The sequence below is a fragment of the Malaclemys terrapin genome, chromosome 2 (assembly GCF_027887155.1).
Source record: "Malaclemys terrapin pileata isolate rMalTer1 chromosome 2, rMalTer1.hap1, whole genome shotgun sequence".
Classification (NCBI taxonomy): domain Eukaryota; kingdom Metazoa; phylum Chordata; order Testudines; family Emydidae; genus Malaclemys; species Malaclemys terrapin.
The window spans coordinates 212,403,731-212,417,464 of record NC_071506.1 but is presented as its reverse complement, the minus strand read 5'-3'; the positions used below and the strand labels follow the sequence as shown (position 1 = coordinate 212,417,464).

Here is a 13,734-nt window from a genome sequence, read left to right as displayed (position 1 = left end):
AATTCTCCTGTGCCAGCCAGCACTTTCAGTGTCAGTGGAACTTCTGGGAAGAAGCTGGAATTAGGAGGAAGAAACTATACATTTTTAAGACAAATGGAATCCGTGACGGGTTGGATCACAGAAACCCCCTTGGGAGCTGCCACCCGACGTACCAAGACTACCCCTGCTTCAGTTTTCCCTGCCAGCTCAGGACTCCAGCACCCTGTCTTGGTGAGCGAGACACTTCCGTCTGCTCCAACACAGACCCAGGGTCTGAATCACTTGCCCAAAGCTGCAAGTTTACCTGAAAACAGCTCACAAAAGTGTGCTTGTCTTTAGCACTCAGATGCCCAACTCCCAACGGGGTCTAAACCCAGATAAATCCGTTTTACCCTGCATAAAGCTTATGCAGGGCAAACTCATAAATTGTTCGCCCTTTATAACACTGATAGAGAGATATGCACAGTTGTTTGCTCCCCCAGGTATTAATACATACTCTGAGTAAATTACTAAATAAAAAGTGATTTTATTAAATACAGACAGTAGGATTTAAGTGGTTCCAAGTAGTAACAGACAGAACAAAGTAAGTCACCAAGCAAAATAAAATAAAATGCACAAATCTATGCCTAATCAAATTGAATACAGATAACCTCACCCTCAGAGATGCTTCAGTAAGTTTTTTCTCAGACTGGACACCTTCCAGGCCTGGGCACAATTCTTTCCCCTGGTACAGCTCTTGTTGCAGCTCAGGTGATAGCTAGGGGATTCTTCATGATAGCTCCTCTCCCCCCTTTGTTCTCTTCCACCCCTTTATATATCTTTTGCATAAGGCGGGAACCCTTTGTCCCTCTGGGTTTCCACCCCCCCCGCACTGGAAAAGCACCAGGTTAAAGATGGATTCCAGTTCAGGTGACATGATCACATGTCACTGCAAGACTTCATTACTCACTTGCCAGCACACACATATACAGGAAGACTCACAGGTAAACACAGCCATCTACAGACAATGGGAGTCATCAAGATTCCAAACAATCATTAATGGCCCACACTTTACATAATTACAATAGGCCCTCAGAGTTATATTTTATATTTCTAGTTTTAGATACAAGAGTGGTACATTTATACAAATGGATGATCACACTCAGTAGATTATAAGCTTTGTAATGATACCTTGCAAGAGACCTTTTGCATGAAGCATATCCCAGTTACATTATATTCACTTATCATGTTTTTATAAAACCATATAGACTGCACAACATCACAGAATCAGGTTGGTTAATAAAACTAAACCAAATCCCAAACCCACATTCACTCCAGAGTGAAACTCTGTACGCCATATCATGTATTTATTCACTAGCAGTAACTGCTTGCATATTTGCATTCCATCCAACAGAGGGAAGTGGTACACAGATGTAGCATCCTATACAGATTTGTGTTTTGTTAGACGTTAAATCAGTTGGGCTTTAAAAAAACAGATCTGTGGAGGAGTGTAAAAACCAAACAATCTCACAACAAGGAAGTTCAGAGTGAAATCTAAAACTCTAACTTATACCTACACACAGCATTCTTGATGTAGTAGATCATAAAAAGTCCTAGAAAATCCAAAACGCTGTTGAAAAGCCAAATCCACTGTACAATACAAGTAAAGTCTTATACCATAAGTACAGGTTTTCCATTGGATGATGGAAAATCTACTCCACAGGAATGACCAAGAGCAAAACAGAAACAAGAGCCAGGTAATGTTCATCTGAGCATGCAGCGGTGGTGGGGTAGGAGGCAAGGCAACCAAATCTAATGGCAACCAACATTCTCTGTACCAACTTTTTTTTTTTATTATTATTATTTTTGGAAGGGGCTGGGGGGAGGAGACTACCATTCTGATTTCCTTTTCCTAAAATTTATTCCATTTATTGATCATAATAAGCCAGGTAAACAGGCTCATTCCTCCACCTGGCGTGGATACATTTCATATTATGTAGAAACATATCTGTAGCAGCAAACAAGGTTGTGTGCACGTAGTTAATCTTTATTTCTGGATACATTTTTGAAGGAGGTTTTCAACAAAACCTTTCTAAAAAATGAGTTACATTTCTGGACACAGACTGTTCTGCTAGAGAAATTAAAGCATTCTTATTAGCATCTGAACAAGACTGATACCTCAAACATTCTGAATATTTTGAAAAATATCAAGCAGCTTTACGTTCTAAATATTAAATTTGGAACTGTGCATCTTCCTGTACTAGAAAATTCCTTTTGTGCATAATATGATAAGTCAGTTTACTGTATTATAAAAACAACAAGGTGCATCTGAAGAAGTGAGGTTTTTACCCACGAAAGCTTATGCCCAAATAAATCTGTTAAATCTTTAAGGTGCCACCAGACTCCTTGTTGTTTTTGTAGATACAGACTAACACGGCTACCCCTAATACTGTATTATAGTTTTCTCTTTCAGCGCTGTATTTTCAATGTAAGCATACAAAAGAACATACATTAAATATTGCTGGGCCATCCAACTTTTAAACAACTAGGGGGGAGAGAAAAAAAAGAGGGTGAAACGCCATGCAAGGTATCAAGTCAAATCAAATGAATCTGATGTTATTTAAAAACATGCAACATGGATTATGCTTCTCACTATCAAGGATGAGAGCGGAAAAGAAAATGGTGATCATATGAGCAAGAAGAGCCCAGCAGCAAGTTAAACCTGTCATTAGCTCTCTCAAACAGCTAATGCCAGAAGCAAAGCTAGGGCAAAGGCCAGGGAACTGTCCTGTCACACAGATCCAGATGCTGCTGCTGCCCAGAATACAATGCCTAATCTAGGAGTCATTCAGACCACAGACAGAGAAACTAATCAAGCAGTTGCTCAATCAACCCACTCCCATCCTCCCCCTCTCCTGACAGAATATGGATGCAAATGAAGTAATGACATTTTTAATTAAACCAACTAACAAAGGTGACAATTTTATTTCAGATATGCAGATTACATAGGGAACATGGTAAAGTCTTAAGGCAGAATTGAAAAGCCAACCTTCTCATTCGAGTGAGAAAGCTGTCGGCAAGTTTCTATGGCAAAGGTCCCCAATCTGCGGGGCGTACCCCACAAGGGAGCAAGGAAGAACATTCCAGGGGGTGCGGCGGGGGCCTGGGCCAGCCCCCATGGAGGGCAGGCAGGAAGCGCCACCCAGCCCCACTCCTGGCCTGGGCTCAGGCCCCAGATGCCGGCCCGGGGCCCCAGCCTCAGCTCTGCTCCCACCCTCAGCCTCAGGCCCTTACCCCGTCCGTGTCCCCTCCCTCCCAGAGCCGTGACTCCACTTCTGGCCGGGCTTGGAGGGAGTGAGGGAGAGTGGATGGGGTGGGGTGGATGAGGTAAAAAGTTTGGGGACCACTGTTCTAAGGTGATGTATCAAGAGGCTTTGCAATCTAGATTTAATTACAAGAGAAAGAGAATCAGCGGGGGACCACCACTGTATATGTGCTTCTGAAGCAAGCACATATACAGTGGTGGTCCCCCGCTTAATATGACCATGCTTAGTCCAGTTCCACCACCCTTTAATAAAGTTAAGCTTTTTAAAAAAATTATATATCTCCCCTCAGAGTCCTCAAAATATGTTGACTCTGCAATAAAGATGACTAGACAGTGAAAGGCAGCTGGAGGAGGATAGAGGAGTGTAGTCAACTTCAAGATGACCTGCTAGAACAGGCCTGCACAACATGCGGCCCGGGGGCCGCATGCGGCCCACGTGGGCTCACTGTGCGGCCCGCGGGGGTTGAGTAGATGGGCTCACTGTGCGGCCCGTGGGGGGGGAGGGGTGAGGTGAGTAGGCAAGTGGTGGGTGAGGGAGGGGGGGCTGAGGAGGCGAGCGAGCAGGCAGTGGCGGAGGGTGAATAAGCGAGCCGGGGGAGGGGGGCTGAGGAGGCCAGTGGTGAGTCGGTGGCTGACCTGTTCTACTGATCTGGTCTGGCTCCCATCCCCTTTCCCAGGGCCGGCTCCAGGCACCAGCAAAACAAGCAGGTGCTTGGGGCGGCACATTTCTAGGTGCGGCATTCTGGCGCCGACCATCATAGGTGCCGACTCCGGGGCATGGAGAAAAAGTGCCCTCGCCGCCCCAGCTCGCCTCCGCTCTGCTGTTGCCTGCTCCTGCCTGCTCCCGAGTGCACCGCTGCCGCACCGCTTCTCCCCCGCTCCCTCCCAAGCTTGCCGTGCATGAAACAGCTGTTTCGCGCAGCAAGGCTGGGAGGGAGGGGGGAGGCGGTGGTGGTGGAGCGGAGGTGAGCTGGATCAGGGAGCGGTTCCTCTACCCCCCCCCCGTTACTTTCTGCTCCCCCTCACCCTAGCTCACCTCTGCTCCACCGGCTCCCCTGAACACGCCACTGCTCCACTTCTCCGCCCTCCCTCGCTTGAGAGGGAGGGGGGAGAAGCGGAGCGGTGGCACGCCTGGGGGAGCTAGGGCGGGAGGTCGCGGGGGGCCCACAGGAAGCAATGGGGGGGTGAAATGTGGCACGCCAGGGGAGGAGGCAGTGCTGGGGATTTGGGGAAGGGGTTTGGAAGGGTGGAGTTGGGGTGAGACCAGGGGCAGAGGGGCACAAAAAAGAAAGGGAAGGCGGCCAAAAATTTTTTTTGCTTGGGGCGGCAAAAATCCTAGAGCCGGCCCTGCCCTCTCCAAGGGTTGCAGCTGTCTGGAGGTGCCTGCCTTCCACACCTTCCTCATTCACACCTCATTCATTCAACAGGGCAATTAATTACAAAGTGGGGGGAAGATCTTATTCTACTTCTAGCAAAAAGACATTTTTCTTTTACCTTAATTATACTACCTTAGGGGCCCGCTATAACATATTACCGAGGTTCAATACTGCTGTTTTGGTGGGGCAGCGCTGCGGAAGGAGGGTGTGTTTCCGTGGGGTGGGCGGTGCTGGGGACGGGGGGGGGGGGGGGTTGACGGCGCTCAGAGGGTTACGGCTCTCAGCTGTTTTCTTTGCCCTTGCCGCTTTACGAGTTGTGCAGGCCTGTGCTAGAATCTTCTAAACCAGCAGTTCTCAAATTGTGAGTCGGGACCCCAAAGTGGGTCGCGACCCCCTTTGAATGGGGTCGCCAGGGCTGGCTTAAACTTGCTTCAGCCCTTGGCAGCAGGACTCAGGTTGCAGGCCCCCTGTTGCAGGCCCCCTGGCCTGGGGTTGAAGCCTTGAGCTTCAGCCTAGCACCCCTGGCCGGAGCAGTGGGGCTTGGGCTTTGCTCTCCATGCCCCCGCCCCCCCCAGGGCAGTGGGGCTTGGGTGGGCTCAGGCTTCGGTCCCCCCTCCTGGGGTCATAAAGTAACTTTTGTTGTCAGAAGGGGGTCGCGGTGCAATGAAGTTTGAGAACCCCTGCTCTAAGCACAATTTAGCTGCACTGGTTTCTTTATTTATCTGAGTGTTAAGAGTCTGACACCCCAATGTACCCGCAAAGAATCAGACGGCCAGACTGTCCCCTTCGTTACCGTAACTGTAAGGAATTCAGAACTATCTGGGTGACGGAAGGGAGTTCTGTCAGCAGGACTCTGTGGGTAGAAGCATAGCATCATGCCCACTGACAGCCAACTCCACAATGAATTAGTGAGTAAGAAAACTGACTGCCATCATTTATTATTCAGTCTCCTTCTCTGAACCCAAGCCCAAGGTTCAGGGCCAGCAGCCAAGTTTCCTGTCCCTCGCTTGTTTTTTGGTGGTGTTTATTTTGCTTCTCCCACCATCAAACAGGGCCATCTGAGCCCAATAAATCTAATGGACTGTGATATCTGTAGCTCAGAATAAAGTTTTGTATTGATTCTAATCGGGAAGGATTAAGATCCAAACAAACACAGATCTTGCACCAAAACAGTAGAGATTCCAGTTTTTTCTTGCAGTAGAAAGATACATATAAGGGTTCTGTTTCAAGCAGACAAATATATACTAAATTTGTAGAGAACTACATATAAAAGACCCTCCTAATCTACTGCTCCCCCCGCCCTTTTCCCATTTCTGGAATAGCAGACTGAAACCAGAAGGGGTTGGCTCATGATTATTGGACATCATATACATTTTAAAAAACTATGACTAATCTTGGATTAATACAAACACAATCTGTAGAAGGATAAAAAGTTAATCTTCCATTACAGAAGAGCATTCTATCATGACAAAATGTATTCATTTAATCTAATTTTTAAGATCAGAATTAGGTCTTACGTTTGCCTCAGATAAGTTTCAAAAGATTTCAAGTTCTCCCCCACTCAACCACATCCCCTAAAACGAAACATATATAGCTACCTTGCAAAAAGTTCTCTTTCTTGGTGTATATTTAACATTTGGGGGTGCCTTCCACTTAAATTGTTATTTTCTTGTTTTTTACAACCATAAGGGCGGGAAGCATAAGATTGTTTTTTTCCCTTGAGACTTCATTTTTTGTCCCACTTGAAGATACACAGATAATGAAAGGGCAAGGGCAGATTGCCACATGGTAATTTAACGGATAGGATTTTGGAATGACCTCTAAGCCATGATAGCGTTATTAACTGCTGCCCATTCATCCGCAGTTCCCCAATTTAAGAACAAATATTATGTGACTATAGCCTCAGAAATAAACAGCCATCTTGTTTGGGGCAGGGAGTGTAGAGAAGGAAAATAGGAGATAAAAAGATACCCCTTTCCTCCTAAATTTAAAAAAAAAAAATTAGGGATCACAAGAACTATGTTTACTGGATTTACTGTTTGGTTTTGTAATTATTACTAGGCTGTTCTGCTCTAAAGATAGTTAAGGAATAAGAGATTTTATTTTTTCTTTTTAAATATACGATTCTCCACTTTGTTAAACTCTGGGCAATTTTAGTCAGTTAACTGTAAGACTACTGGAAGATTGACATGAAATATGTAAAAAGGAAGAGTAACAAATGTTCTTATCACTTTGAGAATTCCAGTTTATCACAATTAATATTTTAAGAAGCTCCCTCAAAAAAATACATCATCCTGAGAAGGAGAAATGCAGGAAGGTGGTGATGGGAATGAGATGGTTAGCAGTGAATTATTCCAAAAGAAGTTAACCATGGGTTGATTATTTCCAAATAGAAAATATTTCCTTAAATTGGTTGTATATAATTTTAAACACAAAACAATAAAGGCAGCCTACTTCAAATTAAACAGAGTCAGTGAACCCTATCAGAGGGCTATTCATCTTTTACAGCCACAGGAGCCCAAGAAATACGACAGCAAGACAATAAACGTGATTGCTTCAGGAAAGGCTGTACAGTGCACTGTAAAAACATTTTACAACAGCAGATTCCTGGGTGTCGTTCTCCCCATTTTTTGGTCCGTCTGTTTTCAAAGGGGATGGGGGGATGGGCGGAGATGTTGTTAAATGTCCCCTGGGATTCCACAGCAATCAATCAGCATCTGATGAATGGCCACTAAAGTTAAACTCTGACCCGACTCTACAATTCCCACACCAGTTCTCCCCTCCTTACTGTTGACCAGCTTCCAGAATGCCCCACCCACCTAACTCCCCTCACCAAAATTTCCGAAATACCAGGCACAGACAAAAGCACTGGAATGTAGTAGCCACGAGGAAAATTCAGTGAAAACAGCAGTTGAGGAGCCTTCTCTTAACTTGTGTTTAAAAAGTGTCCTCTTGGTGAAGCCAATGGGTGCCTTTTCGCCCCACAGCTCACACTGAAAACTTTGATTTATCTCTCTGTAAAAAATGTTTATTTTTAAAAATGTGTTTGCATGCAGCTATCTCTCTAAGAAGGAACAAATAGACTTCAAGTTCTTATGCTATCCCAGCATCATATGCACAAACAATATTGACACTGAATGTGACAGACTAGAATAGTTTTTAAAACTACAACATTAAGAATCTACTGATGGGGACAAAAATACTTTGGAAGTTAAAGAAAGCCAGACATTAGGCTCGAAAGCTTACTGTAAATAAATAGCAGCATGGGGGGGAATAAAATGAAGCATCTAAGGTTTTACACTTTTGAAACAAGCTCAACACTACTTTTATGGAGTCCAATATCAATTTTAAAAGGCAAAAAGCCTACCTATTCCATTCAGCCCAGAACTCTGGAAGTTCACAGAGCAAAAAGCATTTCACTTCTTTTAGCTGTATTGACTACTGCATCCATTACTGCTGTTGCTTGCTTGGTAGCAAGTGCAGTAGTTAAGGTTGTCAGATTATGAAAGTTCTAAAATTCTACAAACATTTTAATCACCACATTTTCCAATTAAAAATGTGTTTGGTTTCTATTTAAGAACAATGTTTTAGAAGAGTCTGAGAAAAGTCCTTATGGCTGTGTGACTTCAGAAGCATATTTTTCCATCCTCCCTTGCTTGGGGGGGGGGGGGGGGAAAGCATATATATATATATAAAAATAAAAATCAAGCTACGTGAAAAATGAAGATTTGGGTTCCGATACTCAAATTTGTGTGAATAGTCATAGCTCAACTGCAGTCAATTATCAATGGTTCACTGTCAAACTGGGAGGATGTATCAGTGGGTTCCTTCTGGGGTCAGTCCTGGGTCCGGTACTATTCAATATTTTCATTAATGACTTGGATAATGGACTGGGAAGTATGCTTCTAAAATTTGCAAATGTCACCAAGCTGAGAAGAGGTGCAAGCACTTTGGAGGACAGAATTAGAATTCAAAACGACCTTCGCAAATTAGAGAATTAGTGTGAAATTAATAAGATGACATTCAATAAAGACAAGTGCAAAGTACTACACTTAGGAAGGGGGTGGAATCAAACGTACAACTACAAAATGGGAAATAATTGGTTAGGCAGTAGTACTGCTGAAAAGGATCTGGGGGGTATAGTGGATCACAAATTGAATATTAGTCAACAACATGAAGCTGTAAAAGAAGCTAAATATAATTTTAAAGTGTACTAACAACAATGTTGTATGTAAGACATGGGAGGTAATTATTAATTCTACTCAGCATAGGTGAGGCCTCAGCTGGAGTACTGCATCCAGTTCTGGGTGCCACACTTTAGGAAAGATGTGGACAAACTGGAACATCCAGAGGAGAGCGACAAAAATTATGAAAAGTTTAGAAAATGACAGAGGGAACCTGATACCAGTCTTTAAATATGGTAAGGAAGGACTGTTACAAAGAGGATGATGATCAATTGTTCTCCACGTCCACTGAAGGTAGGATGAGAAGTAATGGGCTTAATCTGCAGCAAAGGAGATTTAGGTTAGATATTAGGAAAAAAAACTTTAAGCTAAGGATACTTAGGTTCTGGAACAGGCTTACAAAGGGAAGCTGTGGAATCTCCATCATGGGAGGTTTTCAAAAACCAGTTGGACAAACATTTGTCAGGGATGGTCGAGGTTTACTTGGTCCTGTCCCTGCACAGGGGCCAGACTTGATGATCTGTTGAAGTCCATTCTGGCCCTAGATATTATGATTCTATACACCCGGGGAGGGGAAGAGAGAGAATATGGCCCTCAAAGTTTACACTTGTGGTATGTTTGGCAGTTAGTGCCACTGTTAAGTCATAAAAAAGTGGTAAAGCTGGGTTTGTAGGTTCTTAACTTTCTCAATGGAGCAACCTTCAAACTATATTAATTTTTAAAATAAATTATATGTATGTAAAATATGAGAAGGTGCTGAGCTTGTTGGTGGAGATCATTTATTTGGGTGATTAGTTTACCTTATTGGCACTATAGAAGAAAGTGTCCAATCATAAGCTACATTCCAATCTTCTTTAAATACCAGTTTAGCAGAATTTAAAGCTGTTAAAAACGCACATATCCAGAGCTCTATGTTCAAGTACATAATTTTATTAGTCACCTATCTATTAGCTTGTATGTATGAATGCTTTGAAATGTAAATATTTAGTTTGACAATAAAGCTCTGATGTTAAGCCAGTATTTTCCATACGATCATTATAAGAACCATACATCACAAACCAAAAACGAAGAATCTTGGAATTCCTTAGTGTGAATACAGAACAACTCCACAGGAAACTATATCATGAATTCCATGGCAGGACACCTGAAAATTTAAAAAACAAACTGTCTTTGTCTTGCACCCAAGGTGAGCTGTTCCTCAATAACTACTGAGCCCAAGTCTGCTTTTAAAATTGAATACTAGATCTAGAGCATTCACTCAAAAATTAGGGTTTATCTTTGTCCAATAGGATTTTTACAAGAATACTGGCAACATCTTAAGAAACACTAAAACTCTTAAACCAGACAAGCCAACATGCAGAAAAGTTAGGCATCAGGAGGGATACCAGCTCATGATTTAGTGCTGCTCAGCAACTTGAGAGCAAAATAATGCTCTTTTAGTCTCCATTTAAAGATCCATAGAGTTTAAGGACAGAAGAGATGATTAGATCTCTTAGTCTGAACTCCGTCTATCAGAAGCCATAGAATTTCATCTACAGGTCTGTCTCATCTTACGCAGGGGTTCCGTTCCACGGTTAGCGCGTAAAGCGAAAACTGTGTATAGCCAAAATCCCATTGAGTTCAATGGCGGGCAGAATTGCCCGCACTACAGGTATAGTATTAAAATTGTTATTTTTCTCTCTCTTTTTTTTTGTTTTTTTGGTTTTTTGTTTTTGTCGACCGTGTAAAGTTGAAATCGCACATGTTAAATGCGTGTAAGATGTGACAGACCTGTAATTACTTTTGTATTGAGTCCAACAGCCGGTGTTTGGCTAATGAAAATCTTTCAGAAAAACATCTAGTCTTGATTTAAAGATCAAAAGATGGAGAATCCACCACTTCACTTCCTTTGGTAGTTTGTTCCAGTGGTTAGTCACCTACACTGTTAAAAATTTGTGTCTGGCTTCCAGCAGTTGGCTCTTGTCTTTCTTTGCTAGATTAAAGAGCATGTTAGTACCCAGGTATTTTCTCCCCATGAAAATACTTTTACATGATTATCAAATCACCCCTCAATATTTTTTGATAAGCTAACAAATTGAGCTCTTTAGATCTCTCAGGCCAGGTCTGTGCTCAACAGGCTTTGCTGGTATAGTTTGGGCATCACTTAAACAAAGCAATTATATCCTCAAACAAAATCTCTGTGATGACTTCACGTGCACCAGAGAAAACCAGCAGTTAATACAAAAGCACACAGTCATACAGTATAAAGGTATTGCATCACAATTGCTTGCTTAGATCAATGCTGAATTATACCATCCATGTAAAATTATTATTATTGGGTTTTAATTTATCACAGAGCATCTTATTCCCGGAAGAGAAATTAAGATATTCTCCTTTGAAAACAAGTGTTTGTAAAAGAGATCCAAGACCACACTTATCTATTCTGATTAATATGCTTGTTACTCTTCATTTTTAGGAGGATTATACTTGTGTGTTGTATGAAGGATGACTCACGAAAGCATTTTCTGGCAATGAGCAACTGTGCTCCACTCCCTCTAAGCGAGCTCTTATACTTAATGTTTGTTTTGGGAGACGTAGCTGTCTCAGCAGCCAGAAGGGCATTTCAATAATCATACAACAAGCATTACTGCAGGTTATTCTTTAATCCCCTGTGTGTGACTAAATGAGTGAATTCTTGTCCATCTATCACTTTATGGCACAACATACGGTTATTGCCAAGAAGGTACTGTAAATCAAAGGAAAAACAGATCTAAGAATAAAAAGATCTAATCAGAGAAATCACCAATTGTTTATTCAAACATCTTCATCCCCATCGCCATGTAGCAATTATACTGAATAAATATTGGCGATGTTTGACTATAAATACTGGATCAAAAGGTCTTTGGTGGAAAAACCACTAATAACTTCTAAAAAAGACAAATATTAAAGATGAAATGGTACATGCTGAAGAGCTCAATTTCCTGAACAATCCAGCTATAGATAATAAAAATCACAGGCTGGGAGTCTGGAGTTGTCAGTTTCAGAAATGCCAAAACCAAACAAGTCATTTTATCCTTTTGTTGTGACTGCTTCAAAATTTGTAAAATTCAGGTTTAATCAAGTGAAATTCTGTGGTTTCAGGTTTCAGTGTGTTAGTCTGTATCAGCAAAAACAACGAGGAGTCCTTGTGGCACCTAACAAATTTATTTGGGCATAAGCTTTCATGGGCTAGAACCCACTTCATCAGATGCATGAAGTGACAAATATAGGAGCAGGTATAAATACATGAAAGGATGGGGGTTGCTTTACCACATGTGAGGTCAGTCTAACGAGATAAATCAATTAACAGCAGGATACCAAGGGAGGAAAAATAACTTTTGAAGTTTGCAAATTATGGATACCATCAGAAAACCTAAACTTAATTTCCCCACTACTAATTTCTCCCTACTGTTACTCACACCTTCTTGTCAACTGTCTGTAATGGGCCACTCTCTCACCACTTCAAAAGTTATTTTTCCTCCCTTGGTATCCTGCTGTTAATTGATTTCTCTCATTAGACTGATCTCACACTTGGTAAAGCAACCCCCATCCTTTCATGTATTTATACTTGCTCCTATATTTTTCACATCATGCAGCCGATGAAAGCTTATGCCCACGAAAGTTTATGCCCAAATAAATTTGTTAGTCTCTAAGGTGCCACAAGGACTCCTCATTCTATGGTTTGTATTCTGATCATCTAGGTAGACTTTTCTGGCCTGAATCTATGCAAATTAACACATCTACTCCACAGGGTGGAGCTGTAAATCTTAATTCATTAATCTTAAAAGTACTTTGGAGATATTCTGATAAGAAGGACTGTAAAATATACACTAGCAGCAATAATCTACCCTCCCTTGGCCAAATAGTAGGCAGTTAGATTTAAACAAGGTGAGGTCAAAGTTTCTCAGAACAAAAATATTTCTTTGAGTAACAGTTTTGCTACTTTCCTCTAGTACAGTCATGTAATCTTACAACATCTCCCTCCCTCCCCAAACTTTTTAAGTTAGACATTTATTGCAAGCATTCCCTGTCAAGGAGAATAAACTAGCAATGCTGCTCTGCCTGGATTTTGGCACTTTGTTCATAATGCTTTTGTGAAGGCAGTTTTGGTTTTGGACTGGGGTGGGGGTGGGGGAACGGACTACAGATTTCCTCCCACCCCCCTCAATACACCACCATAAAAATGTAGTGCATGTTGAAACTAGTCATTCTACAGATAGCTCTGGTGCCTTCCCTGTGTCATTCACAGGCAGTAAATTGAAAAACCCATTCAATTACTTTTTTTAAAAGTATTCCTAAAATATATCCCACACATACACCAATCAAGAAGTTGGCTGTTGGGGGGAATGGAATTCCTACATGTATTTTGAATCAGCAAGGGAAAAAAATCCCTGGTGAACAATGTTTTTAGAAACAGTAATAATGCATGATTCAGGAATATCTTCTTTGGCTCCCTTGATTTTAAAAGTGTTTCCCCCACCCCCCAAATGGCCTTTATACCACCCCAGATCTTACTACTATAGATTTTTTGTTGATCTTAAGCCTTGTCTAGTGTACAAAAAATACCTTTTGCTTATTACAACAGGAGCAGCAACAAGTGCAGCTAAACTGGTGCTGAGCACCACTCATCTGCAACAGTAGGCAAGGGTAATTTAGTCACAGCTGTTAAAGGCTAGAAGGACCATTATATCTAGCCAGGCTAGAGAATTGCACTCAGTAATTCCTGCATCAGATGTGCGTTCAGCACAGTTCAAGCACACCCACTGCTGACACTCTTGTCATCAACAGGTATCTTCTTCAGTAGCACAGATAAACTGTAGAACAATTCCACCCTAGAAACAGTTGGAGACTAATCTGTGGGAGCCAGAAGTTG

At 42.1% G+C, this 13,734-nt stretch overlaps 1 protein-coding gene across 1 annotated transcript in view; it reads right to left on the bottom strand.

Annotated features, from left to right (window-relative positions):
- The window catches only part of TRIM71 (tripartite motif containing 71), an 83,441-nt gene that overhangs the window by 23,683 nt on the left and 46,024 nt on the right, over positions 1-13,734 (bottom strand). The window lies entirely within an intron of this gene.